Here is a 27,612-nt window from a genome sequence, read left to right on the forward strand (position 1 = left end):
AATATAAGGGTGAACACAAGACTTTTGACCTCCCTCCCGAACCTGAACCTGTATTTTATGATGCAAATTGGATACCTAGTGGCATAAATTATAAAAGGATTTCTCATATACAGAATAACCAATTGGCAAGCATGCAAGACAATGTTGTTAAGTGACAGAACTAATATTAAAAGCTCAGATCTCTCCATTAAATTTTTGACCAGAGTTGTCAACCCATTATCAACCTTGGTGGCTTGAGTTGATTACCAGATCTTTAATTTAAAAGAAATGCAACAGGGCTTCCCTGGTGTTGCAGTGGTTAAGAATCCGCCTGCCAATGCAGGGGACATGGGTTTGAGCCCTGGTCCGGGAAGATCTCACATGCCACGGAGCAACTAAGCCTGTGCACCACAACTACTGAGCCTGTGCTCTAGAGCCTGCAAGCCACAACTACTGAAGCCCGCACACCTAGAGCCCGTACTCTGCAACAAGAGAAGCCACCTTAATGAGAGGCCTGCGCACCGCAACAAAGAGTAGCCCCAGCTCACTGCAACTAAAATGAAAGCCGGCGCATAGCAACTAAGACCCAAAACAGCCAAAAAATAAATAAATAAATTTTTAAAAATAAATAAAAGAAATGCAACAAAAATATTGCATTTTTAATCCATAAAGTGGATAACTTGCTCATTAATGTTCCAAATTAGTTCCGTGGTTAGTATAAACCTAGGTACATTACACTAATATTAATTAGGATTTCAGACACATTCTTCTTGACAGTTCTAATCACATTGCTTAATTAGCCATTTTTGATTTTTCAAGTTTCCCAGCAGAGACATGCAGACCCATAAAACATAGTGGCTGGATCAGCAATTTACTGTTTGACCTTGGGGCAAGTCCTTCTAACCTCTCCAAGATCCAACTATCTCATCTACTTAAAAAGGGAGAACAAAGAGTGGTAATAAGGAGCGTAGATGTTTTTTAAGGCCTTTTACACTATAAAATGTGATTTTATAAAATGATTATCCTTCGTAATAAAACTCAAAGCACATTTCTTATTTCTTAATTTGTTCGTCATTTTTCCCAGTGGAGACATCTTTAGCCATAATGTAGGGAAGTGAAGCATTTAGTCTATAAAACCATCACTGACTGCTCTGTGAGATAGTTTTATTCTGTCTTTCTGGGGTTTTGAAAAAGTTGCCTGACTGAGGGAAAGGATTTTACAACTAGAAGCCACCTTCACATCAAGTAATAATCAACTATAAATAATGGACAAAGCAGAATCAGGGACAGGAGGGAAGAGCATAAAATGTCTCTTTCATAAAAATAACCTTAGAATGAACCATTTTACTCTCACTTTTTTTTTTTTTACTTCCTAAATGCTTTACTTCCTTAGGTCTTCTAGATCCATTTCAATGAGTTTATATGATTAACAGTTTATCCTCATGCATTGTTATATTTGAGTTTCCAATGATAAAAGAAAACATAAATTCAACTCACCCATCTGTTTCACCCTTAGTTGGCCAACTATTCCAATAACATCCTAAACTGTCCCAATGACTTCCAACTAAAAAAACCTGTTCAATTGTACTTTACTTATTTTATTTTTGGCTGCCTTGGGTCTTTGTCACTGCGCGCCGGCTTTCTCTAGTGGAGGTGAGCGGGGGCTACTCTTTGTTGTGGTGCGCGGGCTTCTCATTGCTGTGGCTTCTCTTGTTGCAGAGCACGGGCTCTAGGCACATGGGCTTCAGCAGTTGTGGCTCGCGGGCTCTAGAGCGCAGGCTCAGTAGTTGTGGCGCATGGGCTTAGTTGCTCTGCAGCTTGTGGGATCTTCCCAGACCAGGGATCAAACCCGTGTCGACTGCATTGGCAGGTGGATTCTTAACCACTGCGCCACCACGGAAGTCCCCAATTGTACTTTGAACCCATAGGTCTTCCTCCTTTATATTTAGCCTGAAATCAAGCTCCACAACTATACAGAAAAAGCTGTCAGAGTAGTTTCTTTTAAAACGCATTACTTAAAAAAGACATGGAATACCAACTAGTTTACAAGGTCCCTTTAAAAAAATGGATTGAACAAAGTATTAAGAACAATCTGTACTGGCAAGGAACAAAGAAGATGACCTAATAGGTCTCTTCCATCTAATTTCTGTGATTCAAGGATTTTTTTTTTACTCTTGCAGCAATACTTGTGAGTTCAACAATTTCACAAAACTATTATTAGTTACCAAGGAAACACAAAATGTTTGCAGGAATAAATAAGCAAATGGACTGGACCTAAATAGCAGGCTTTTCCTGCTTCTCATTTAATAATCTTATGGTGATGTCATATTATCAATCCTTCATTCTCCCCAAGTCATTCTGCTCACCTACTGGCATGCTCACTAGAGTCCCATAGTCAACTCATAGCATCCCACGTAAACCAAGAATAGGAGGTCTCTGATCAACGGAAAAGTCTCCATTACATATGGACTTCCTTGTTTCATTTGTTAAAGAAAAACCATGGTGATGTCAGTGGTTGGCTTTATGACCACCATTTCTAGGGAAAATATGCAAATATATGCTTTTAAATGACCCGATAGCTATAGAAAAGCCAGGAACATTAATATAAAAAGGTAAAAAGAAACAATACACAATTATGGCCCAAAGTATGAAAACAATTATGCTTTACAAATGCTTAGAAAAAGACCAAAAGGAAACACAGTACATGGAATTGTTAATAGTTGGCAGTATTCATGTGGTAGAACAAGTTGTAAAATGTCTTTTTGACTTTTCTGCATTTTCCAAATTATGACATGGGCACTGAACTATTTTTAAGTTAATTTTTAAAGCCACAAAATAGCATTCATTTTAATGTTAATAAAGGGCATCCCATTCCCTAACATTACCACTGACACTGTTGCTATCAGCCCAAGTTAACTCTCAAGGGGATTGGTACCTTTATAAAATCAAAGTCTGCTAAAGTAAGAATAGGAATAGTTGAGGAGCCTCTGGAAACGTCAAGGACTATGGAGGCCTGGGACAGGAGATCTGGGCTGCAGGTAAGAGTGAGACAGTCTGTATGTAAATTCAAATTCACTACAGCCCATTAACTGCTGGTTAAGCTCTCGGTGCACAGTGTAAGTGCTGTGCTGCCTGGGGATGTGGTATATTTCATGCAGGCATTTATGTGTACAGAGCGAGGCAGATATCACCTGGGGAACAGAAAGAAGAGTGAAAGGAAGAGGTAGGTTAGAAAACTGATTGTCCCTGGCATGGAGAGAAGCTGCTTTCACCCTCAGACTTTCCTTTTGGTTCTATGTTCCACAGTTGCCCACCTGTGGTGCTCAGTCTCTTTAGCCTTCCTCCAAAATTGTGTAGAAGCAGAGAAGTGATCAGTTCCACATCTACAGCAGGCTTGCCCAATGCTCAGAGGCAAAGCCGTTTTTCAAGAAGTCTGTGCATGAGATGTTAGAATGTTCTGTCAGGAGGAATATCTTAGCACCAAAGGCTCACACTCTGGCCAATCCAACTACTGGCTGATGCAATGAAGGACCACAGCATTCTGCCTCTCCCCATGCCATCCTGGATCTATATCCCCTCTCTGTTCAGCTTCTCATAACAGCACCAAGCCCATAATAAGAATTGCTGTTTTTCTTTGCATGTTATAGTGTTTCCACATATACTCTTCTAGAGGCAAAGGAGCAAACATGTCACATGCCACGTGAGTGTTACCATCCCAAAGCTTGCAGCAGAGCTTCCAGAGAGCAGTGCACACTGCCACTTACCTGATGAAAGAACCAATAGTAAAAATTGTGGGCGGCTCTAGAAAAGGTTCAGCTAATTATGAATACTGCTTCTCTGGCACTTATTCAGATGACCAAAAGACTTTACCAGTCACAAGAAGAAACAAAGGCAGGGAGACAGGACAAGAAAGAAAATAAGAGCAGTCACTTCACAAAGAGAAACTGGCTCTGACATGTTTAGTAACACATTAATGTTATTTTAAAACAGTTAAATAATTGTGGACACTACTACTAACATTGGTTGCTGTGGCCATTGTAATAACCTCCTGGCAATAGCTTAAACCATGGGAAATTGCTGATATTCAACTGTTTTGGGCTATCTAACAAAAGAGACCTCATACCATTCAATCAAATGGATACATCCTAGTTTCCAGCCTTGTCACCTACAAACCCTTCTTCTGCATTAGAAAGCAATTAGCTTGGTAGAAAAATTCCTTTGTGCCATTTCCAAATGATAACTTAAAACTATTGCTGATTTAGATCATAAATTCAGCTTACTAGTTGTAGAAAGGACTTTTATTTGCAGGTATACTTATTTGTAGGATATTCCTGATTATAAAATGAGAAGAGTCATATAGCAACTGGATAGTAAAATTTTCAGTAAAAAGGGAAGTAAAACTTTTTCAGCCAAGACTGAGGCACAATGGTCATAACTCTATTCTTTTCATAATAAATATATGTCAGAAGCTAAGAGAACAAAAATTGCATTGCAAAGAGAATGTTGATAGGAAAAGGAAAGCAGATAAAAATCTACTCATGTGGCCAGTGGAGCACAATGCCAATGGCTGGCTGGAGTGTTCAATACAAGACCCAGGGTGCCCTTGTGTCAGTTAGATAAAGATTCCGCTTCTTCAAGACCTTTGACTTTCATCTGTTGGAAAATTTTTATAATATTCTATCTTTATTAGAACATGTTGCCAACATCCTCAAGAAAACTATCTTAGTAAATATACAAATCCACAATGTCTCCAATGTAAACAACACTCCCTAGGGTTATTCGGCACACAGTCAGGGTGGCTCTGGTGTGTGGCCTACGAAGAGTGTGAGTTTTAGTTCTCCTAGTTCAACATCAGTCTGAAAAATAAAGACACAAACTTCTCAGTTAAATCAGAATATTTCTTTACTAGCAACACCTCTGAGAGATTCTGAGCAAATCCTTAACAGAAGACAAGACTAAGGCTGTATATACAATAACACTGGTTCAATTTTTTGCTTTCATTACTTTACCAGCAGTGTGACCTTGGTCAAGCAATTTTACCCTTCCAAATGTGTTTCATCATCTGAAAAGTATGGATAAAACCACCTCAAAATGTGTTATGCAGATTAAATGATGGAGTGCATGTAGAGCATTAAGCACAGTGACTGGTATGAACTAAAAGCTCAACAAATGAGAGTTATTATTGATTCCTGAAGAGAGTGGCCACATACCATGACCTCAGCTGGAACGCTGAGTCATAGCTGTTTCAGAGGCCAGTGCTTCAGCAGTTAAGAGCACAGGCAAGGAACTCGGAAGTAGGCGTACTAATCTTCTTTTCTCTTGCTTCAAGAACCCTAGACAAGTCTTTTAGCCATTTAACTTCTCTAGTCTTCAGTTACTTCACCTAAAGAAAAGGAGGAAATAATACTGACATATTTTACAGGGAAACTGGGAAGTCAAAAGCATGAACATAAATGCAAAGCATGAGTACAAAAGTATAAGAAAGAAATAAACGGTAGTGTCAAATGTTAGGAAGCCTCTGTATCCATCAGAGGGGAAAGGAGGCAGAACAAGTTACAAAAATGCTAGCTTTGGGTAGAGGTGCTTTATGTTACCAGTTTGGAGTTGAGATTCAGGTGTTTATGCTTCATGCAACTTTCATAACAGTCATTTTATCTCACTTGTAATAAATCAAAGCTAGTATAAAAATCTCAAAGGATATTTAATCAGTACAAGGCAAGCATAGGAGACTAAAAATATTTAAATACACTTCATAAGTGTATTTAACAAACCAACATCTAAAATGTTAATACGAAACTGCAAATCAAATATTAAAACTTAAGTTCAGCTGAAGAGTATAATCATTCACTTCTCTTAAAACAGTATGTACAAAAAGCAGGGGTTAGTTTAATACGCATCTCAGTAGACAGGTAGAGTGATCTAGAAGAACTGTTAAAGTGAGCCCACAGTTTATTAAAGATGATACATGTTTATTTTTGTGCCCTGCATCTTTTCTCCATGCCATTTTTGCTAACTATAAATTCTCTGCAACCAGTCTTTCTCTACTCCACACTAAAGAAAAGAAACAGGCAGACTATTTTCATTATTTCTGTTTGACAAAACATATGGAAACAATAATTCTACAGACATGTACATTATAATAGGAAGCAATCCTATTTTAATGTAATTTTAAAAATTAAATAGACTCAAGTTATTTAAACTACTCAGTTTATTTGAAACTCACAAATGAGGCAGCCACGTCTCTAATTTACTTAGCAGATTCATATAGTTGGCTAGGACTTTAGAGATTACTTCTCTTATTGCTGTGCAAAGCAATTAGGAGGCTAATTCTCATTTACAAAAAAAAGTATTTATACAAGTAAATCTGCCCCCTAGTAAAGGGTAACAGGCTTAATTCAGTCATATTTCGTCAGTTTCTTTTTTCTTCTCAGGTCTTTTTTATTTTGTTTTATTTTGTGTGCTGGTAGAAAAGAACAGATGAATTAAAACTGATTCTAAAGTTCTACTTTTATACTTTGTCTTGAAAGGACTGCACAAAACATTAAATTTCTTTAATAAATATTTTCCCTGCCATATAAACTGATTAGTTTTAACTACTTTCGTTAAAACACAGGCATGCAGAAATGAGGAACAAGGAGGTTCTCTCAGGAAAAACACTGAAAAAATAAGATTTCATCTGGCCTTCCCATCACCACTTGAAGAATTGTTTGGTAGTTACATCATCAGGAAATAAAATACTATCCTCTGAGGACCCCTACTCTTTACAAAGAGGAAAGAGAAGGTTTGAAGTCTAAATCACTCCCGGAGATGTCTCCAAAAAAAGAGAGACTGAGACTTCTGGCTTCCCTCTGCCGCCTTCTTCCCCAGCAACCAAAAAACAAATGTAACAAAAACGTATTTACTAAAGTATAAATAAGAATAACATGATGTGTATTTAAGAATCCCAAGCAATAACAGAAGCTTTAGAGCCCCAGAGGGAGAAAAGTTACAAGCGGATCAACCCTGACCCCCAATGACTCGATTAGCCCGGCAGGAGGGCGCCAGCGTCCCCGGCCCGCCGCCCATTCCCCTCCGCGGGGAGCCGGGACCGACTGTGCGTTCACACGGTCCGAGCGTCGGCGGAGCCGGGGCGCGATGTAGCGCCGCCGCCGCGGATCTGGCTGTCACCGGCGCCCCCGCCGCCCGCGCCGCACACGCGGAGCGCCTTATAAGGCAGCGCAGTGACGTAACGCCCATAGGCCGGGCGCGCTCGGCGCCCCGCTCGCATTGTTCGGGCGACTCCTGGAGCGCGCACAGCCCGCTCGCAGCGCCGCGAGACTGCGGCCCCCGCCCGGCCCCCGCCCGGCCCCAGCGCAGGCGACTCAGGTAAGCCCGGGAGAGCCGCTCAGCTCCAGCAAGGGGATTGCTGTCTGAGAGCTAGGCAGTCTGTAGGTGGCTTTTAAAGTTATTAGCATCACGAACTGGACAGGTTTCGAAAAGCGCGTCCAATGAACTCTAGGTTCAAAACCTTTCCCAACTCACACAAAACCTGAAAAGTTTTCTCCGATAGAGAAAACAGATTTGGGATTTAATTTTAAATGTAGAGAGGTGAGGGATGACTATATATTACAGACGCCTTCCAAGTAAGCTACACATGGTATCCTGCCTGTATTGAGAAATCTTTGGGGAAAGGGTGGGGAGAGTATATTGTACTACAGCAACTCTATCTCCTGATCTTACCTCTCCTAGGGCTCAAACTCCTTTAAGTCTTATAAGAGCACAGTGCGAAACACTACCACAAGGTAGTGGATTTGTCGTCCCCCCCCCCGCAATGCCCTCCCTCTTTTGTAAATCTTCATATAAAAAACTAGAAAACCCCTGTTAGGAATACATCGTGTAATTAGGATGAATCTAACTTTAAAAGTAAAGCACTTTTTAAGCTTCAAAAAATCCTACAAACGCTATTCTGTCTTAAAAGCAAATGTTAATTAGTACAAGAAAGTAACTCACAGTTTTGAGTTCTAACTTTTTAATTCAACTCCAGTCAGTGGGTAAATGACAAACTGCAATGCAAATTAAAGATAAAGCTAGTTCCTCTATAGTAACATGTTGGACAATAGCTTATTATGTAGAAATACTAATTTAAAAGGTAAAGCCTATAGAAGAATTTTGTTAATCAGTGGCGTTTTGATCCATAATTCGTTACATCTAAACCCTGGATAGACTATTGCTATAAACGAACCCTTATAGTATGATAATTGAACCATTGGCAGATGCCGAAAATCTACATATTTTACTTTACTTTTCAGAATAAAAATCAGCAGAGGAATTAAAAACAAAATATGCTATGTCAAATTTAAAACCCTGGAATAGGAGATGAAAAAATGATTTATCACTCAAACTTTATTTGGTCTGAACATATGTTGTAAAACAAACTTAAGAAAAAAAATGTGTGAAAGAATTATTTCCCTTTTAAAATAGTCCCTGTGTTTTACTTATCATTTGAAACATAGTTTTTTACCTGCTCAAAATTCGGGATATATCTGTATTTCTAGTAATTCCTGTGGTTGAGTTTTTTAAAGTATATGACATTAGTGCCTGCCATTTTTGCTTCACAGGAGTTTTATTTGCTAATTTTGTTTGAAGCAGTGCAAGGCTTTGGTTTTAGTATTCTAAAAGAAAAATTATATGTTACTTGGCCTGAAGATAGGCTTTATAAACTGCAGGTTAGTACTGAGAAGTAGCATTTCCTCAAAACTATTATTTCAAATATAGGGAAGCCTACCATAATGAGAAGAGGGGGCAACACCCAGGTTACTGTGGAGAAGTACAGAATATGCAATAGAAAAGTTGTTTATTTGATATAGGCTGTAATTGGAAACTGAAAAAATTCCTATCTAGGGAAAAAGGTATTCCAGTCTTTTGAATCTAATAGAGGAGGAGGGAAATAGAAACCATCAATTATTGTTTCAGCTATACCCAAAGTACCATCTGTACCATAAACTATAGCTCAACTGTTGAAAAATCATAACCTCTATCAAAGCCCTAACAGCTGTTTCCCAGAGTCTGCATTTTATTTTTGTAAAACAGGCAAGCATTAATTTTAAAACAAAATTTTAAGTGACACACTTCAACAGTCCACACTTTTTTCCATTTATTAACTTTAAAGTGTAGTTCAAAGAACAATCACCCATTAAAACCCCTTTTAAAATGGAAAGTTAAAAAAGATTTATCGTGGATACATTACCTCTCAGTGGCCTCTCTTAGTGAGCATTTCTTAGTGCTTGGGATAACTTACATGATGGAAAAAATGTTTTGGATTGAATGAATGTGAATTTTTACATCTCCAGATAAAGCACATATTAATTTTATAATTAATAAATTCATTTACCTTTCTATGGTGATTAACCTTACCCATTAAGCCCTGGTACTTTTGTGATATTTTCCTAATGTTGTGATGGAGTCTATAGTAACAATCAATATGAAAATACAAGTAAGCTTAGAGCTTCTCAATTTTCAAGTCCACTTGCAATTCCCATTAATCTGCCTTCTCAAAATGCTATGAACTTTGCTTTAGGGTTCTCTGCTACCTCTTCCCCTCCAAAAAAGTGCCTTTGATAATAAATGGATTTTGAGGTAAAGAAAGTGAAAATGGGGGAGAAGAGCAAAATTCCATTAATTGTTCTTAGGTCATGTTCTGTCCATATCTAGTGCTTCAGGGCAAAGTGAATGCTTTTACAAGGTGAATAGAGAAAAAAAAAATACAGCCTCCTATTAAAGGGAAAAAGGAAGCGGGGCAGGAAGAGAACTGTTTATAAAAGACTGGATATTGTAAAGTAATAATCAAAGGATGTAAAGCAATATTGGTCTCAACCTGCTTCAAGAACTGAGATCTGTTACCCACACAGCCAGTCATTATCTTTGAAAAATCTAACACACCTTATCCTCTTGGGCATATCATTAATTTTAAATGATTTTTAGAGTTTAGTTAATTTGCATTTGACTGTGAATTTAGCTTCAATATAAACTGATTTAGTTTCTGTAAATTATGTTTAAATAAGGATTTAAAGATGAAGAGACTGCATATTCAGCAAGCATCACAAACTTTCAAAGAAGTATTTCTACGGCTGCCTTTGCCATCACTAGGGCCACCAACTCAATCACTTATGTTTAATGTGTGCTACAAAGAATCTTAGAAATTCCTCTGGCCAGTCAGTTTCTACTTCGAGTGTGAGGTACACTAATTCCTAGCAGATCATCACCAACACAGTTCTAAAACCTCCTATATTCCTCTTCTCAAAAACAGAGTTGAGATTTTCTCTCCCTGGCCGCCTTCTGCATTAACATTACCTCCGACTGGGAAAGCTGGGCAAGTAAAAGTGGGAAGGCTCTCCCAGGAAAGTTGCTTGGTTCTTTTTCAGATATGGGAGAAGGACTCCCTTTTCATGCTTGTTCCATGAGATTCTAATTTAGCAGATTAGATAGGACAGCAGCAGTTTTCATTCTGAGCCCAAGAACAGAGGGTAAAACATTAGCAGCATTTTTTCTCCAGTCTGACCATCCTCACATTCCTATGCCCTACTGGTTCCAAAATAAGATTAACTCTTAAAGATACAATTATACTTTTTTAATGACTAGCTTTGGAAATGATACATTTGTGTGTGTGGGGATGGGTGAGGAGGTATGTGCAAGAGTAAGTAGGTAAGTGTAGCTATCATTGGGACAGGTAGAAGTGCAAACACCTTGTTTCTGTTTATGGTAACTACTGATTATAGCCTAGAGCACAGTCATTATCAGTAAGAGTGTATATTTTGTCAGAATAGCAAACACTCAGTCCCACAGATGTGAGTTTGAGAAGTGCCTTGGTAAGTTCTTTAGGGACAGTGGGATGCCCCAGGCCCCAGAGAGTGTACACACACACACGGACACAGACCTGACAGGAAATGTCCACAGAACTTTATAGCTGGAAGAGGCCTTGGAGGCCATCTGATCCAAATGCCTCACCCTGCAGAAGAAACTGATGTCTACAGTGTGACTTACCTCAGAGACACAGAGCTACTCAGAGGCAGAGCCAGGGCCCCCTGCATTCTTGGGCTATAGCCTTTGGTTTCTCCTTAAATTAATGGTAGGAAGAGATGAGAACAGAAGCCCCAGAAGAAGCCTTGGTACTGTAGGTGTTAATTTGGATATAAAACCCATTAAAAAAAAAAGAAAGTAGAAAGGTTCAAAGTTCTTGTTAATAAGTACAAGCAGTAAGAAGACAAAGGGAAAGGAGGGAGGTGAAAATCAATACAGTTCAACCAGGCTACAATGGAAGGGAGGTGATAAAGGGAGGACAAAGAAAACAAATAATAAATGTACTTAAAGGTCCTCTGGACGGCAAAGCTCACTCTCTGCCTAAAAGCTGAGAGGTGCCCTGCAAAGAGTGTATGCTCTACAGTTATAGTTAAAGCCATTTACGTCTGATCCACTAACATGACAAGTGACCTCTTCGTAGTGTCTTCCAACTACAAGCATTCTGCCTTCCCTAGACCTCCCCAGCTAGTAGGTTCCCTTTCAAAACTCAGTGAATCAATGCCTTTAAAACAACCCTCCCTGGGCTTCCCTGGTGGCGCAGTGGTTGGGAGTCCGCCTGCCGATGCAGGGGACACGGGTTCGTGCCCCGGTCTGGGAGGATCCCACATGCCGCAGAGCGGCTGGGCCCATGAGCCATGGCCGCTGAGCCTGCGTGTCCGGAGCCTGTGCTCTGCAACGGGAGAGGCCACAACAGTGAGAGGCCCATGTAAAAAACAAAAAAAAAACCCAAAAAACAAAAAAAACCCTCCCAAAAACTTTACAGGAAGTCACTGTGGGCTATAAGCTCCTGGAAATACTTACCTGCTTTACTTTCCTTCATACCATGCATTGCTACATGACATTAAATTATACATTAACTGCTTGTTTATCGTCTGTCTACTGGACTGTAAACTCCTTGAAGGTCAATTTTGCTACCAACTTTATCCCTAGCACCTGGAAAAACACCTAGCTATAGTTAGTAGGTATGTCACCAGGCCAAGAAGGGTATTGGATAAATATATGAATAAATTATACCCTGGAAGCTTCTTATTTGGTAAGAAAAGAGTATTTCTGGAAACAGTGGGTTAGGAAGGGCCCCTTCTTCTAGATTTTGTTCAGGAGCTCAAAACAAGTCTCTGCCACTATTTGAAGTAACTACATAGAATTGACATATAAAACACAAAAACCAGAAAACGAATTAGGCTCAGATGAAGTCGAGGCAGTGAAATCTGCTTTTACTATACAGTATGTGTTGTGTAGGCAGACTTCAAGTCAGATGCTTCTCTGTCTACCCACCTCCATCTACCTCACTTTAATGTCCTCCCAAAATAATGAGAATAAAGATGGTGAAACAGTACCAGGTGAATTGCCCCGGGGCAAGAAATGGATGGGAAGCAAAATATGAAAGAACAGAGTGCAGTGTTTTTGTCCTTAATGAAGGGTATTCTTCTGTTTTTCCCTAATTTCTGTGCCTCAGCTGAACGCCTGGGAATTGCACTCATGGGGTCCAAACAGTTTGTCCTTGCAATAACTAGAAGTTAGCAGATTGCCCTTTCCCAAGTATGTATGTATGTGTGTGTGTATATATATATATATTTTTTTTTTTTATTTATTATTATTTTTTTTTGCGGTACGCCGGCCTCTCACTGCTGTGGCCTCTCCCATTGCGGAGCACAGGCTCTGGACGCGCAGGCTTAGCGGCCATGGCTCACGGGCCCAGCCGTTCCGTGGCATGTGGGATCTTCCCGGACCGGGGCACGAACCCGTGTCCCCTGCGTCGGCAGGCGGACTCTCAACCACTGCATCACCAGGGAAGCCCCCAAGTATATATTTTGATTCCAAAGTTTCTGTGGGTAGTCAATTCATCTGCCAGGTTTTACAGAAAAGGAATAATTTTTCTATAGTTTCAAAGTTAGGTAACGCCAGTGTCAACCTGTGAAACCAGCCTAGGGCTTGTAACTCCTCATCAGCACCAAACATTTACTGAGTGTCTACCAGACACTGTGCTATAAGGACAAGGCAGGACAACAAGCCCAGCAACTAAGTTCTCCACACACCACACCATGTCACTAACATAGCTACACCTATGTTAGTCATCAACACCTTGTTGATGACAAGGGCTAAGATTATCAGCAGCTCTTGCACAGTGGTTCCAATCATTGATCACTGTCCTGTTCGGCCTCTTTTTTAATGAACTGATAAAGCAATATACATAATACAGGTCAGCTGTACATAAAAATAAAGATAAACAATGTGGGACTGTTTTTTAAAAAAAATATAACACATGGGCTTCCTTGGTGGCGCAGTGGTTGAGAGTCCGCCTGCCGATGCAGGGGGACACGGGTTCGTGCCCCGGTCCAGGAAGATCCCACATGCCGCAGAGCGGCTGTGCCCGTGAGCCATGGCCGCCGAGCCTGCGCGTCCGGAGCCTGTTGCTCCACAACGGGAGAGGCCACAACAGTGAGAGGCCCGCGTACCGCAAAAAAAAAAATACAACACAAATGTAGTCAGTCTCCAAGCTTGTTTACTACTGACACTAAATTGATATGGACAAATAGTGTTACCTCAATGCTAAGACTAAAGAGTAAGAATAATGGTTCGTAAATCAAGTTCTACTCTTCTTGGCTCTGCCATCCATTCTCTGCGTAAGCCTCCTATAGCCTTGGCTTCCATTAACCTAAAAAATGGGAACAATGTCATCCACTGTAAGTATCTCTCAATACTGGGTAAGGATAGAATAGTGCACAGTAACCCCTGAGGGAACTCTGATCACGTAGAGTCAAAGACTATATAAAAATATAAGCTACTGATCCTATCATTAGAGAGACAAGTCAGCTAAAGAAAATGGGAAGAATGTGAGGAAAAAGTCCACTCTTAAGCCAGAGGCAAAATTCACATAACTATAGCCCTTGAGCCTGTGAGAAAATCCAAATCATCCTACCAAGAGCAGCCGCAAAGATGAGCTCAGAAAAAAAAAAAAAAAAAAAAAAAAAAGATGAGCTCAGACCTTCAAGATGGGCGGCTCTGACAGGGGTAAATCTGCCAGATTTATCATATCTCATGGCCCACCAGTCTTGGAACAAAAGTTTAAAGGTGAACTAAATTTTCTCTCTCTTTTTAAAATTCTCTTTTAAGTGAATCAAAACAAAAACAAATCTCTGAGCAGAAATTATAAGAGGAATGTAAAATATTCATCACATTTGGTCTGACAAGACTTAAGTGACTGCTGTTACATTTGAAGAAAAGGATGGAGCTGCTTAGCCTAAGAGCTTGGGGAGAGCATGAGAAAGTTCCTTCTTGCTGAAGACAAATGGCCTGCAGTGAGATGCTGTGTAAGTCCCTTAGCCTTGGCTTGTCAGTTAATTGGGAATGGCAGAGGAGGTGAATCACTCTGTGGAGTTCTGTATAAAATAATCCTTTGCTGCAAATGAGAAGATTATCTATTCTTTAAAAATAATTCATTTTTTATCAAGAGAGTTAAACACTCTTTTTATTAAAAGAAACACATTATGTTTGAGGTTCAGTATTATCCTTCAGGCTTTCATACAACTGCCTATATGGGGCAGACTGAGGTCTTTTAGATAAAGATGAGAACAACTTTGTTAAATGACTGGGGTTCTACTCATCTCCCCTAACATTACGCCTCACGAGAGTCTTCTTACAGTCTCATAAAATTCACTGGGCTGAACAAAGATGCAAAGAATCACAGGCAAAGTTAAGATTCTCTGGCTAGTTTACCCCCATCTGGACTTATTTAAATTTGTCTCCAAGTGAATTCACTTCTTTGAGTGGTTCTCCCTCCTCCAAAGTGACAAGAACAGGAGGAACAAAACTCTACTTCTCCTTCTTCAGCTCTCATAATAATTAGAGTAAATTCTGAGAACTGTAGGCATCATTCAGACTAAGAGGGAGTTATATTCCCCTAAGAAATGGGTCTTCTCACCTCTCAAATCATTTGGTCATCAAGTATGTACCAATTTCAGACCCATGTGGAGGATACAGAGGTATCAGATTCTTTAAGGAGCTTATAGTTAGTTCAAGAGCAAAACTAATATAACAAATTAGAAAGTGGTATAAAACAATACAGAGTATTTGTGTCACAAAACTGTAAGGGCTGTGGGAACTCAGAAAGGGGAACCAGCCAGGGTTAGACAAGTTAGGGAACATTTATGGAAAAGATGGAAAGTGAAATGTAAATGTAGCATTCCAAAAAATGATGGCAGATTTATCCCTTGGAAGTCTACTGTGAAAAGGGAATATGAGGTAAAAAGAGAAAGAAGGCTTGATCCAGCATCAGAACACCCAAAGTCTGATTTTAAACTCCATTATTTGGCCTTTAGAACAACCTGGACTTCCATAGTTATTTCAATCCTTAAAGTGAAGATTAAAAGTGATGATAAAGCAGTTGGCACAATGCCAGACCCACAGCAGACACTCAGTAAATGGTATCTATTGTTCTTCTAGATATTAAGCCAGTCTGCCCATAAGAATGATGCTCCATCATCATCTGGTGCTATTGGGTTCCTCCAGGCTGAGGCACAAGGGGCTGTCTCAGGGCCAAAGAGGAGGTGCTTTGTAGGATGCAGTCCCAAAGAACTCATGTTTAAGCTTATTGGAGAGTTAAGAACTCAGGATTAAGCTTACTGGAGAAAATCCATGTCTCTAGTACTTAACTTCAGCCACTCTGAAAAGTGAGGTTATCCTTTATCCTGATTTCCCTGCTTGAAAGGAATCCCTCCTATGAGAAACCCACATGAGCTTTCCTAAAGAAGTCTTAGTCACCTGAAATAAAAAACAAGTTACTGAGTAAAGGACCAAGGAGAGCAAAAGGCTTAAAAGCTGGCCTGGAATCTCCTGTTTTACCTGGAAAGTCCTACCATGCTGGAGAGGCACACATATAAAACAAATAGGTGAGACAAATCTTACAACATGGGCTAAATAGCTTATATTAGATCCTACCCACAGACAATGAAGATTTCCTTTCAGAAACTACTAGTCAAATACTAGTTCCTAGGTGTTCACTTTTCAGTTTAATTATACTTTCAATTTAGCATAACATTTTAAGTGTCAGACACTAAAAAGATTTACTTCTGTACTTTTACAGCACACTTATAATCTTGAACTATAACAAATGCTTGACATATAAAGAACCAAAAATAAATCTGAATCCCCTGAAATTCCAATTAAGGTTCCTGTATAGTTATGAACCACTGAGACTTGACGAGTCATAAAATCTCTTCTGATAGAATGGAATATACATTTTTGACATGTGAATTTGTACATAGTGCTATATAGGAAAGAAGGGAGGGAAAGGACTTTAAAGGTTGGTAGTGGTTTTTATCCTCTGGAACTGAGATTTGAGGATCATTAAAGGCTTTGTAAACCTTAGAGACAAAATTGTATTGCTTTCCCCATGTTGCAGCTGAGGTAACAGGTTGATGAGGCAAGGTCATAGAGTTAAGTCAGTGGCAGATTTTGGTCCAACATTCCCTGTCCATTGAATACATGGCTCTTTTGAAAGTGGCTTTTCTGTTGCTTGAGAATTGGGGTTTTGCTTTTTTTCTTTGTTTTTAGCTGTGAATGAGTAAACTTTAAAAGTGAGGGAGACTGAAGTCAGTGCTTTTTTCAACAATGCTTTTTTCAACGACTGCAAACGTGAAATAGTTTGCCCTCTCTCAAAATTCAAATCTTAAAATTAATTAAAATTCAAAAGTAATATACGGTCAAGGCAAAAATGGATGGGTATTCATATAGCACATACACAAGGTATACTATATAGCCTTTTCATCAATTTTTTTCCAAACAGAATTTCTCATACCGATAAACATAACTAAATGGGTAAAACTTTTGTGCAGGGACAAAATCAGCTGCAGACAGGCCCAGGGCCAAGGGAAGTAAAGTATCAAGTCACTGCTCTCACCACTAGCAGGCCTGTTGCAAACCACTGTAACATCTTAAGATGGAATTGCCCCTAACTACACAAGCTAAATATTCTCTAGAACACATTCATCTTAGAAGAACCCAACTTAGAGAAAATAGGATCAAACTCTGTGTTCATGCTTTCTATCTTCTCAATGCTCAGAAGTGGCAGAAAAGGAAAATGTAACCCAAATGCTCTGAACTGTTCGTTAGGGAAAATTAAACAAGGTTAGATGACCAAAATAACTTTAATTTTTAAAATGTATGCAAGAGGACATGCAAAGACCACAAGAAAAATGGTCAGTTACATTCCAACAGATTTTAGAATAAAACTTTCCCACCTACCTGTAATTAAGTTTTACATATGGCCCAAACTCTAGTTCTCTAAAACATCATTTAGGAGACAGAAACCAGTCACCCTCAGGAACTAGGAAAAGTGAGTAAAGGTAGATGGAGGATGTTCACTGTGGTTCAGGATCTCACTGTTTGCTCAGCAGGCAGTCAGGCCAAACATCAACCTTCATCTTCCAACTGCCTTGACCTCCAAATACTGTTTAATGGGATTAAATGTTCTACTTCCTTTGCCCTCCTTATTTACTGATTTACTATAGCTAAAATGGAAGGGGAAAAAGAAGGAAGTTCTCTAGGAATCAAAATGTTTCACATTTTATGCTCTTTGGACTCCTATCTAGCCTGTTTCTCATGGCAAATTGTGTGATTTCAGTAGTCACAATAAAACATAAGCCTCTGTTGTTGTGGTTTCTAAGTTTCTGAAGTCTACATTTCCCACTAACAAGTTAGGAAACGTTTGGTTTCCCAAGCATACCACGTTAGCCGCTGCCTCTGTGCAGGCAGCCAGACTACAGGGAGGTGAAAACCAGTGAACTCATCTACTCTGGCATATGACTGCTCCCTGTTTTGGCCTTTTATGTTAAATCTACAAACTGAACACCAGTGAATTAAAGTATGAAAGCCAAATAAAAGAGTTAAGCCTTTTTTAAAAAAAGACTTACAGGAACTAGGGGCTTAAAAAATTTTTTCTTTCCTTTTGGCTCAGAGTAAGATTTGGAAAAGGATATATTCTTTGTAACTTTTTTAAAAAGAGAGAATAAAAGAAAGAAAAACAACCTACCAAAGAATAAGTGTTAAGAGAAAGGAATTATACTAATCCTCCAAAATATCTATTTGCCATATCTGAATGAAAATAACCTGTGATCTGGGAAGAGAAAAAAAAGGATGAAAGGAGATTAAAAACAAAATTGTGTAGCTACATCAGAATGCTTTTCTAAAGAATCTATTTCTGTTTTCCTCAATCCACTAAGATACAAAAGGAACATCTAAATATAAATGGATTTTGCAATAAGAGAAATACATACAGGGCTTCCCTGGTGGCGCAGTGGTTGGAGTCCGCCTGCCAATGCAAGGGACACGGGTTCGAGCCCTGGTCCGGGAAGATCCCACATGCTATGAAGCAACTAAGCCCGCCAAAAAAAAAAAAAAAAAAAGAGAGAAATACATACAAATATTCTTAACAAGATAAAACACATACAATACACACTTTTAAGGGTATACAGCATTATGCCCTTGAAGTCTGTCTGAGAAAAGGCTGCCTGCTAAAAATACTTTCCGAGAACTTTAAGTTCCTTGAAATGTTCTATGGAAATGGTATTTATGACAAACCCACCTCCTCTAGGGAACATTAGATGTTATTACTGGCAAAGTCACAATTTTCTAAACCATCCAGAAATAATCATGAATTTATGCCAAATGACTAAACTTGTTTTATTATTACAATGATTAAGAGAATATTTGCTAAGATCTCATGTTCAAGCTCAAAGTAGCCATGAACCTACAGAAAATACAGTGTCAAAACAGCGGATTGCAAGGGGTAGTGATTTTCTGTGCCTTTCACAGGCAGAATATTACAACACACAAATTCACTGGAGACGATGGTATACGAGATATATGAGATAGGAGGTGTGGATGTATGTCACGGTGGTGAGAAACTGCTTTTCTGTAAAATGAGAATAATAATACAGTAAGTCCCCTACATACGAACAAGTTCTTTTCTGAGAGCTTGTTCATAAATCCAGTTGGTTCGTAAGTCCAACAAAGTTAGCCTAGGTAGCCAACTAACACAATCGGCTATATAGTACTGTACTGTAATAGACTGTAATACTTTTCACACAAATAATATGTACATAAAAAACACAAAAAATAAAGAAAACATTTTAAGTCTTACAGTACAGTACCTTGAAAAGTACAGTAGTACAGCACAACAGCTGGCATATAGGGGCTGGCATCGAGTGAACAGGCAAGAAGAGTTACTGACCGGAGGAGGGAGAGGAGGTGGGAGATGGTAGAGCTGAAGGATCGTCAGCAATACGAGACCGAGGGCAAGCTGCAATTTCACTCACGCCAGACACTGATGGAATGCACATTCATGTCTTTGAAAGTTTGCAACTTGAAGGTTCGTATGTCGGGGACTTGCTGTACTTGCTTCTTATGACTGTTTCCGGGACTAGCGTGGTACATGGCATATAATAATTCCTCAATAAATGATAACTGTTATTCAGTGACTATAGAGGAAAGGAACTATTGAATACTTACAGTCATCCTTCAGTATCCGAGGGGGATTGGTTTCAGGACTCCCACAGATACCAAAATCCACAGATGCTCAAGTCTCCCAAATAAAATGATATAGTACAGTCAGCCCTCCCTATCTATGGGTTCTGCATCTGAAGATACAGAGGGTGACTGTACTATGTGTCTTTTGCTTACAGTCACACACTTATACCCTAACATGGTACCTAGTTCAAAAGTAGAATAGGTATTTGTTCAAATATTTAACAAATACTTATCGACTACCAAGCAAATACTGGGCACTGTTCTTGAGCTATAAATCTAGCACTGAATAAAACAGACCACTGCTTGACCCATCACTGAATAAAACACACACACACACACACACACACAACACACACACACACAACACACCCACCCCTACCTCCCTACTCACATGAAGTTTACATTCTAGTAGGAGAGACAGCCAATGATCAAGTAAGTAAAATATAGTATGCCAGGTGTTACTACATGAACTAGGGGAGAGAGTCCAGCGGCTCCCTGGGAAGGCAGCCAGTACAAAAGCCACAGGCTCTGCTGTGCTCAAGGAGCAACAGGGAAACTGGTATGACTGGAGCAGACTGAACAAAGGTGGGGGGGGTCAGGGAGTCAATGGGATAGGGACCTAGAGTGCAGGAATGAATGAACAAATTAACACTAAAAGCATGAGATGGAAGAAAGAGGAAACTCTTCTGAGGTCAGTACTCTGCCTGGGCTTTCTAGCATGTAGACTGGTTAAGCTAAAAGAACACATGCTTTGTAGACAGTGAGTTTTTATTCTGGTTTGGTTATTTGTGCTATTTGGTAGTTATTTAACCTCTCTAAATTTTAGTGTTTTGGTCCTTACCCTCATCTGTAAAATAGGAATAATACTTACCTCATAAGGTTGTTTTAAGGATTAAGTAAGATCAAGTGGCACAGAGTAGACCCTCAGTATGCTTGTTTCTTTTTTGCTATAAACTAAATCCCACACTGATAGCAACTGGGAATTGGAGTCTGTGTTCTAGTACCAGGGCTACCATAACAATGGTATTATTTTGTCTTCCTGGGCTTCAGTTTTTTAACTAAGAAAATGCACATGCTACACACAGACATTATAAAAACAGATATACATCAGTTAAGGTGTTGTTATAAAATTATAACCAAATAACATTACTATTACAATTTATCTTAATATTAAAAATTCAAAACAGCAAAAGTATGACTCCCTGTTTCTCTATGTTACTTCATCTCAAAAATCGTGTAAATTTTAATTTTTTAAGCATGAAGTTGTAAAGATTTATTTAGCAGCCATGTTGACTTTTATTCCCTTTTTCTGTCCCCGCTTAAGAACACTGATCTAACAGAAAGATCTCTGGGACTTCCTTGGCGGTCCAGCGGTTAAGACTTCGCCTTCCAATGCAGGGGGTGTGGGTTCGATCCCTGGTCGGGGAGCTAAGATTCCACATGCCTTGGGGCCAAAAAACCAGAAAACATAAAACAGAACCAATACTGTAACAATTCAAAAAAGACTTTAAAAATGGTCCACATCAAAAAAATCTTAAAAAAAAAAAATCTCCAAGAAAATATTTAACTGCAAAAACCAAGGTGAAGGATAAAGAGAGTTTATAGTAAGTTATTTTTTGTATAAAAAAGGGAGAGACTAAGAATCTTTATTTGTATTTGCTTATTTACTCATAAAGACATTATAGAAGTACATGTAAGAAACTAATATCAGTGGTTTTAAGTTGGGGAAGAGGAACTGGCAGATGAAGGATGAGGTAGGACCCTATACCTTTTAATATACATATTTGGAGACGTATATATTTAGGAATGCTAATCTGAAATCCAAGACTGAAATTCAGACTTTCTTGAAGAGTTAAAACTGAGCAAAGTAAACTTTGTATAATTAAAAACTTAAGTATACAACAGTATGAAAACCTCAAATAACTTCTTTCTCAGATAATCTGAGTATCCCTCAACCTGTTATTTGTATTTTTTTCTGAAATGTTCAAAAAACATTATAAAATATCCTCAATAGTCCTCTCCACATTTTCCACTATGGAAACTAAGCCCAGCAGTAGCACATACAGAAAGAGACTGCATCCGTCAGCCCACCCCACCTCTGAGTCCCCAGGCAGACAAGTCTAGGAGCATATTATCTCAGCAGAGAACGTCACTGCACGTTTACACGCAAGGAACGAAGAACAGGAGAAAGAGGAGCAGAACATCAAAGAGGCTTTGGGAGAATCAGCTATTACTATCCGTTGTGATATGCTGGCATTTCACTGGATAATACACATTCAAAGCACGTTCTCTTCCAGGAAGGGAGAAGAGCTGTGGTGCAAATCTGTGAACAAAAGAGAAATGGGGAATACTGATCCCAAATATATTTGAGCAGCAAACAGTGAAGAAGAGTTATGAATGTCAGAGACAACTAACACAAAGAGATCTAACAGAAGTTTTCCAAAAAATCAACTATGCCCTAAAATGGTGGTTACAGCCAGAGGTGACATTTCCCCCCCAGGTTTTCTGCAATGCTGGGAGACGTTGTTTGATTGTCACAACAGAGCTGGGGGTGCTGAGTTACTTCTGGCATCTAGTGGGTAGAGGCCAGGGGTGCTGCTAAACACCCTGCAATGCACAGGCAGTCCCCACACCAAACAGTCATCCAGCCCAAGATGTCAGTACTGCCAAAGCCGAGAAACCCCAGCCTACCAATGATAATCAGTATAGCAAACCATGTGCATGGCTGAAAAGATCCATGAATGGCCTGAGGAGAGATCACAGTAAATAGATTATGGAGTCATATCTTTCATTCTAGTGTGAATTCGGACTCTGTCTCTCCCAGGTGACCGTTACATGAGGCAGCCCATTGTGGCTGAGATGTTCTTCTATACTGTCATCATCAGTACAGTTTCCTACTTCTAGTGGTAACTGATATGTATTGTGCCAGGCAGTATGCTAGGAGCTTTTGTATAGATTGTTTTACTTGATCCTTGGAACAGCACTATTATGAGGGAGGTTCCAGTATTATCCCCATTCTACAGATGAAGAAAATGAGATTTGTAGAGGTTAAATTGCTTGCTCAGTCACACTAGTTAAGAGCGGGGAAGCCAAGACTCAGGTCTGAAAACTGAACTCCAAAATCTGAATTTCTCCCCCAGCACTACCCTGCCCCCCACAGTATTCTATTGCCTCTTTCCCATTTGTGCCTCGGTGCTGGTGAGCGTACTTGCTCCCTGTCAGTCATCTTGCCTGGCCCTTGTCACCCACTTGCACTATTTACTGCCATCTACTGCTGGGGCAGTAGGGAATAGGCAGTAGACAGGACATCATTCCTATCCTAAAGAAGGCTACCATGGTGGAGCAAACAAATATGATCCAGAAGAACACAGATCACAAAGAGTACCAAATCAACCACAGAGAGGGGGAGGAAGGAATGGAAAGACTGATAAACAGTCAAAATGTTAGCAACCTGGGAACAAGCCCAATATCATCATTACCATCAACTTAAACTTAAAGGCAGCTCTGCATGCCATGTACAAGGCAAGGTGCTCTCAGGAATACAGGAGCACACTCAATCTGTGACAGTCCAAGGCACCACATGCTGGGTGGCTTTTTGAATACTTCTCCCAGGCAGCCGGGGAAGGCACCATGGCTGTGGGAGACCTAGGTAGGCCTTGACGGATCAGGGAGATGAAACTTCCAGTCTGCCGAGGACCTTAAGTCTCAATCTGTTGAAAGACAGGCTAGTTTTTTTTCCTTTGTTTGTTTTTTTGGTGTAGTAGCAATCAAAATGAAAAGTCTGGAAAAGAAAAAAATGTTAAAACACTGATCTGAGGGATCTTTTTCAAACCTCATTCAGAGTGGGGAGGCGGGGAGAAGAACATGAAAAGAAAAGTGAGTCGGCTCTTTAGTGTAGTAGTATACTCACAGTAATTTTTTTTTTTAAGTTTCTTCGTGATAGCTATAATATATTCAAAGCAAAGAATCTATTTCAGTAAATGGCAAAAAGACAAATCCATCTGAGTAGATACTTTTTAATACGAAAAATTAAAATGGGGGATGAGGAAGCATAAGCTAAGTGGTATTCAATGAACATCCATCATCCAACAGTTCTTTCTAGAAAGTTCCTTAACTGACAATACAGCACTGAAGAACTAACAACACATAATTCAGGCTCTAAGTAATTATCGTGGTACAAATTTACACATGCTGTCCTTATTGTCACTCCCTTGTTAGTTCTGACTTCCTCTCCTGGGCCTAGACTGAGCACCTTTTTAAGTCTCCACCCGGCCCTTCGATTGGAGTGTGCAGAGTCTCCTAGCCTAGATTCCATGGTCTCAAAATGAAAATATTCTCCTTGTAGCCTTACTCCCCAAGCTCTGCGCCTGTGAGCTCTTAGACTGACCTTTTTCTAGTTCTGAAACCTTGCATTTCAGCAGTTTTTCTTTCTGGGAGACCCTTTGTCTCAGTTTCTTTGCTCTTCTTCCTTCTTTTTAAAAAAAAGATTTGTACCAATCCTGGTCCCTCCGCTCAATCTGAGGATTTCATAAGCTCCTCTTAGGATCCGGTTTCTCTGCTAAAAGCTCCCTCCTTATAATTAGTAGGTCATTGTTGATCTGCATCTTATTAATTCACTTCCTCTGACCGCTGGGGAGCCAAACAAGATTGTTCAGATGTTGAAGAGTTCTGACTCACCCCCATTTTTACTGTATATTCCTCTGACACCAGCTAAAGCCTTCTCCATCACTTCATACCCTAATTCTTATTTCAAACAGTGAAGGAAAACAGCAACCCAGTTTTCTGGATCTGGACCCATTTATGGTGTCTCTAAATGATCTCAATGATGATGACAGTATCTTCAGTAACAAGGACATAAAGCAGACACAGATTTATACTCATACTTGGCTAGCAGATGCCAAAAAGAGTGTTACTGTTCTTCTAGATCTTGCTGACCAAGTCAAATGAATCAAGCATTACATTATGACTATGGTATGCTGTAGCTGTAATTTTTTTAAAAAAACCTTTAACTTGTGAGACAAATAAAAGGAAGCAGCATACATAGAATAAAAAAGACTAGTCATAGCTATTTTTATGAGTGCTCCTAAAAATTAGACTAAACAGTGAAAAGTCCCATTGAAAAAGCAGAGAGTAGAGCAAGGAAACATAAATTACAGGCCTGATTACCAAGAACCTATCTCAACCTAAGGAAGCTTTCTAACAAATTCCATGTAATTACTCTGCAAACTGCTTAGAATTCTGTGGTTATTTAACCATAAACACGGCCGCTATCAATGCAATGCAACAATTAAAACTACATATTAGATAAAAATTGCTTAAAGATATAGTGGGACATCATTATAATCAGACTATCAAAGTCTAGCCATGAGAGCAGATATAAAAATGAATAAAGCATTATATGTAGTTTTCTGCTTATTAATGAACATGTTAAATCAAGAAGAAAAAATAATGTATTCAACTAGTGCTGGAAGAATGAAAGCAAATATAGGAATTGAGGCCCATCGAGGTGAAGTTACACAGTTAGGACTAGAATGAGAGATACACTATTTCATATATCTTAAGAAAAGACTAAACAGGACTTGGTATCATCACACTGTTTGGTTGTTGATGGGAAACTATTATAAGTTATGACTAGAGTAAGGTCTGCAAGTATACAGGCAGGTTTTAACAGAAAAAGGTAAACTGATAAATAACAGGCACAGTACTTTGCACGTAGTAGGTGCTCACTGTAATTGCCTCATAAAAGTCTGAAATGAATTAAATGTCTGCCGACCTGCACAGCACTGTGAATGAACCCATTTAAGAACCAGGTCACTCAGTGGTTTCCATGCCCTTATTTCAAATTGTGGTTTCAAACAAAACACGATGTCTTATGGAGGCAGTTTTGTCACTTAGGATTTTTCTAAAAACTAGGAAAGAGGCATTTGAAGGCAGGGAATCTTCCATCTATCTATGATGGGGAGCAACTAGTTTTATTAACAACGTAAACACTAAAGCAGTGAGTAGGCCAGTGAATCTGGGGACTTCATCAACATGAAGCGAAGGGCTCACTCAGTAACAGCCTGAAGAAGGTGACAGCCTAAACCAGAGACTTTTCCAGAGAAAGACATATTTGCCATTTATGCTTCAACTGTCTATTCTCGAGATGAACAGTAATTCTCAAACTATGGCCCCTTTCAAGAGGTCTGTGAGGTCAAAGCTATTTTCATAATAACGCTATCTTTTTCATTCATTCCCTCACAAGCATAAAAGGAGTTTTCCAAAGGCTACATGACATGTGGTGACGTCATTGCTCTTACAGCTGATGGAATGTGTGAAACAGATTTGAGAATCCAGCTGCCTTCAATTAAGCCAGGCATTAGAGTTTGCAAAAATATAAAACAACCCTTCCCACTAAGTTTTTGGGTTAGAAAAAGTTATTTTTCATAAAAATATCTTATTTATGTTAACATATAGTGGGTTTATTATTTTTAATGAATAAATATATAAATACTTTAAAATATCTTGGTCTGAATTTCTAATACTATAAATATTGACAGACATAACCCACATAATCAAAAGCTCTTTAGAGTCCTCATATCTGCTCATTCTTTCCCAAAAGCCTACAAACTCTGGAGAACAGGAACCCTCCCTGTTCATCTCAGTATAGTCCCAGTATTATATTTTTTGTTGTTTGCAAATTAAATGAACAAAAGTGTTGCCATATACATAACATCAGAAACTGTAAATTCAAGATCCATATAGTAAATACAGTGGGTATTTGTCCTCTAAAAGATGACAGGTGAGAAACTAAGCTGACTCTGAAGTTGTTCACTACTTATGGTTGATTTCTATAGCTACCAGAAACAACACAATGCCATTAATGGCTTGTGGTTTTATTGCTTGATAATCATGCTAAGCTTATTTATATGGGCCGGTTGTATGAAAAACTGGGAAAGGATCTGGAAAAGTAGAAACATAATTGATGTGTTAGGGTGGTCAGACCATAGGTGAATATTTCCTTTTCAGTTTCATTGTTGTTGATGTAATGTTGCTTGTGTAATAAACAAACATATTTGTACAGTAGAGCTCTGGCTCTGAGGAAAAAATAAAAAGGACCACTCCTTTGTTTGCAGAGATGAAATAACCAAAGGAGAGTGGGGGGCTAGGATGTGGACATTTACCACCCATCTCCCTTCTCCTCAAACAAGCAAGCACATACAGTTCTAATGCAGGGATCCGAAGAAGGAAGAACAGTCTCAGTTCTTTCCAGAGGCCAGTATACTTGGAGAACACCAACGGGAAAACCATTTACACCTAGTTTTCTTAAATACCTAAAACCAGGCACATGGTAAACACCAGAGCACCTTCTTTTAAAAATGAATAAAATTAGTTAGGACAATACTACAGTATTTCCCACAGGAAAATGTTCATTCATTCATTCAAAAAGCCATTCATTTGGTACCTTCTACATATAAGGGCTTTGTAGTAGACAATATAGAAGACACAAATGAATCAGACATGTGTCCTGTTCTTACGAAGCTTATATTTTAGTAGTGTTGATTGTAATGTACATAAATAAAACACAAATCAAAAGTGATGAGAATTATATATAAGTTATTATGGGTATGACTGGCATTATAGCATTTAGACACACCATCTGTTTCATTATGTGTGTTATATGATGCATATTACTAACAGTGTCTTACTTAGAGGAGATGAAATACATTCACACATGTGTGCTGACGTGTGTGTAAATAAAAACTGAAAAGATGCTCTGAATGTATACTTTGTAATAAGGAACCAGCATGATGATTAGTACCAAAGAATGCTCAAGATTACATACGTGATTATTTTTGAAAAAACAAGGAGCTGGCATTGCACAGAATAATAGTGATAAACTACAGTAAGTTATGACAGTTCCGAGCCATAATAGAAACTTTAAAGAAGAGCTGTTATAAGCCACTGCTGTAAGCCAGTTTGGATTTAACTACCTCACATTTGTGTACATAAAACCAGCTTCTACAACCTGTTTTTATTGGACAGGATTCAATGAATGTTCCTATAATCCTC

General features: G+C 39.1%; 2 protein-coding genes across 7 annotated transcripts in view; one reads left to right on the forward strand and one right to left on the reverse strand.

Annotated features, from left to right (window-relative positions):
- The window catches only part of CMSS1 (cms1 ribosomal small subunit homolog), a 382,923-nt gene that overhangs the window by 318,465 nt on the left and 36,846 nt on the right, over positions 1-27,612 (reverse strand). The gene's annotated exons all lie outside the window — the stretch shown is intronic.
- Positions 1-27,612, forward strand: part of FILIP1L (filamin A interacting protein 1 like) — a 224,398-nt gene that overhangs the window by 170,681 nt on the left and 26,105 nt on the right. The window contains exon 1 of one of the 4 annotated variants that reach the window (XM_067739117.1): positions 7,204-7,344. The exons of the other annotated variants lie outside the window; for them this stretch is intronic. The gene's annotated coding sequence lies outside the window, so the exon portion shown is untranslated. Of the gene's footprint in view, positions 1-7,203; positions 7,345-27,612 lie in introns of those variants that run through there. 4 annotated transcript variants of the gene reach the window in all.

Source organism: Pseudorca crassidens, chromosome 5 (genome assembly GCF_039906515.1).
Source record: "Pseudorca crassidens isolate mPseCra1 chromosome 5, mPseCra1.hap1, whole genome shotgun sequence".
NCBI lineage: Eukaryota > Metazoa > Chordata > Mammalia > Artiodactyla > Delphinidae > Pseudorca > Pseudorca crassidens.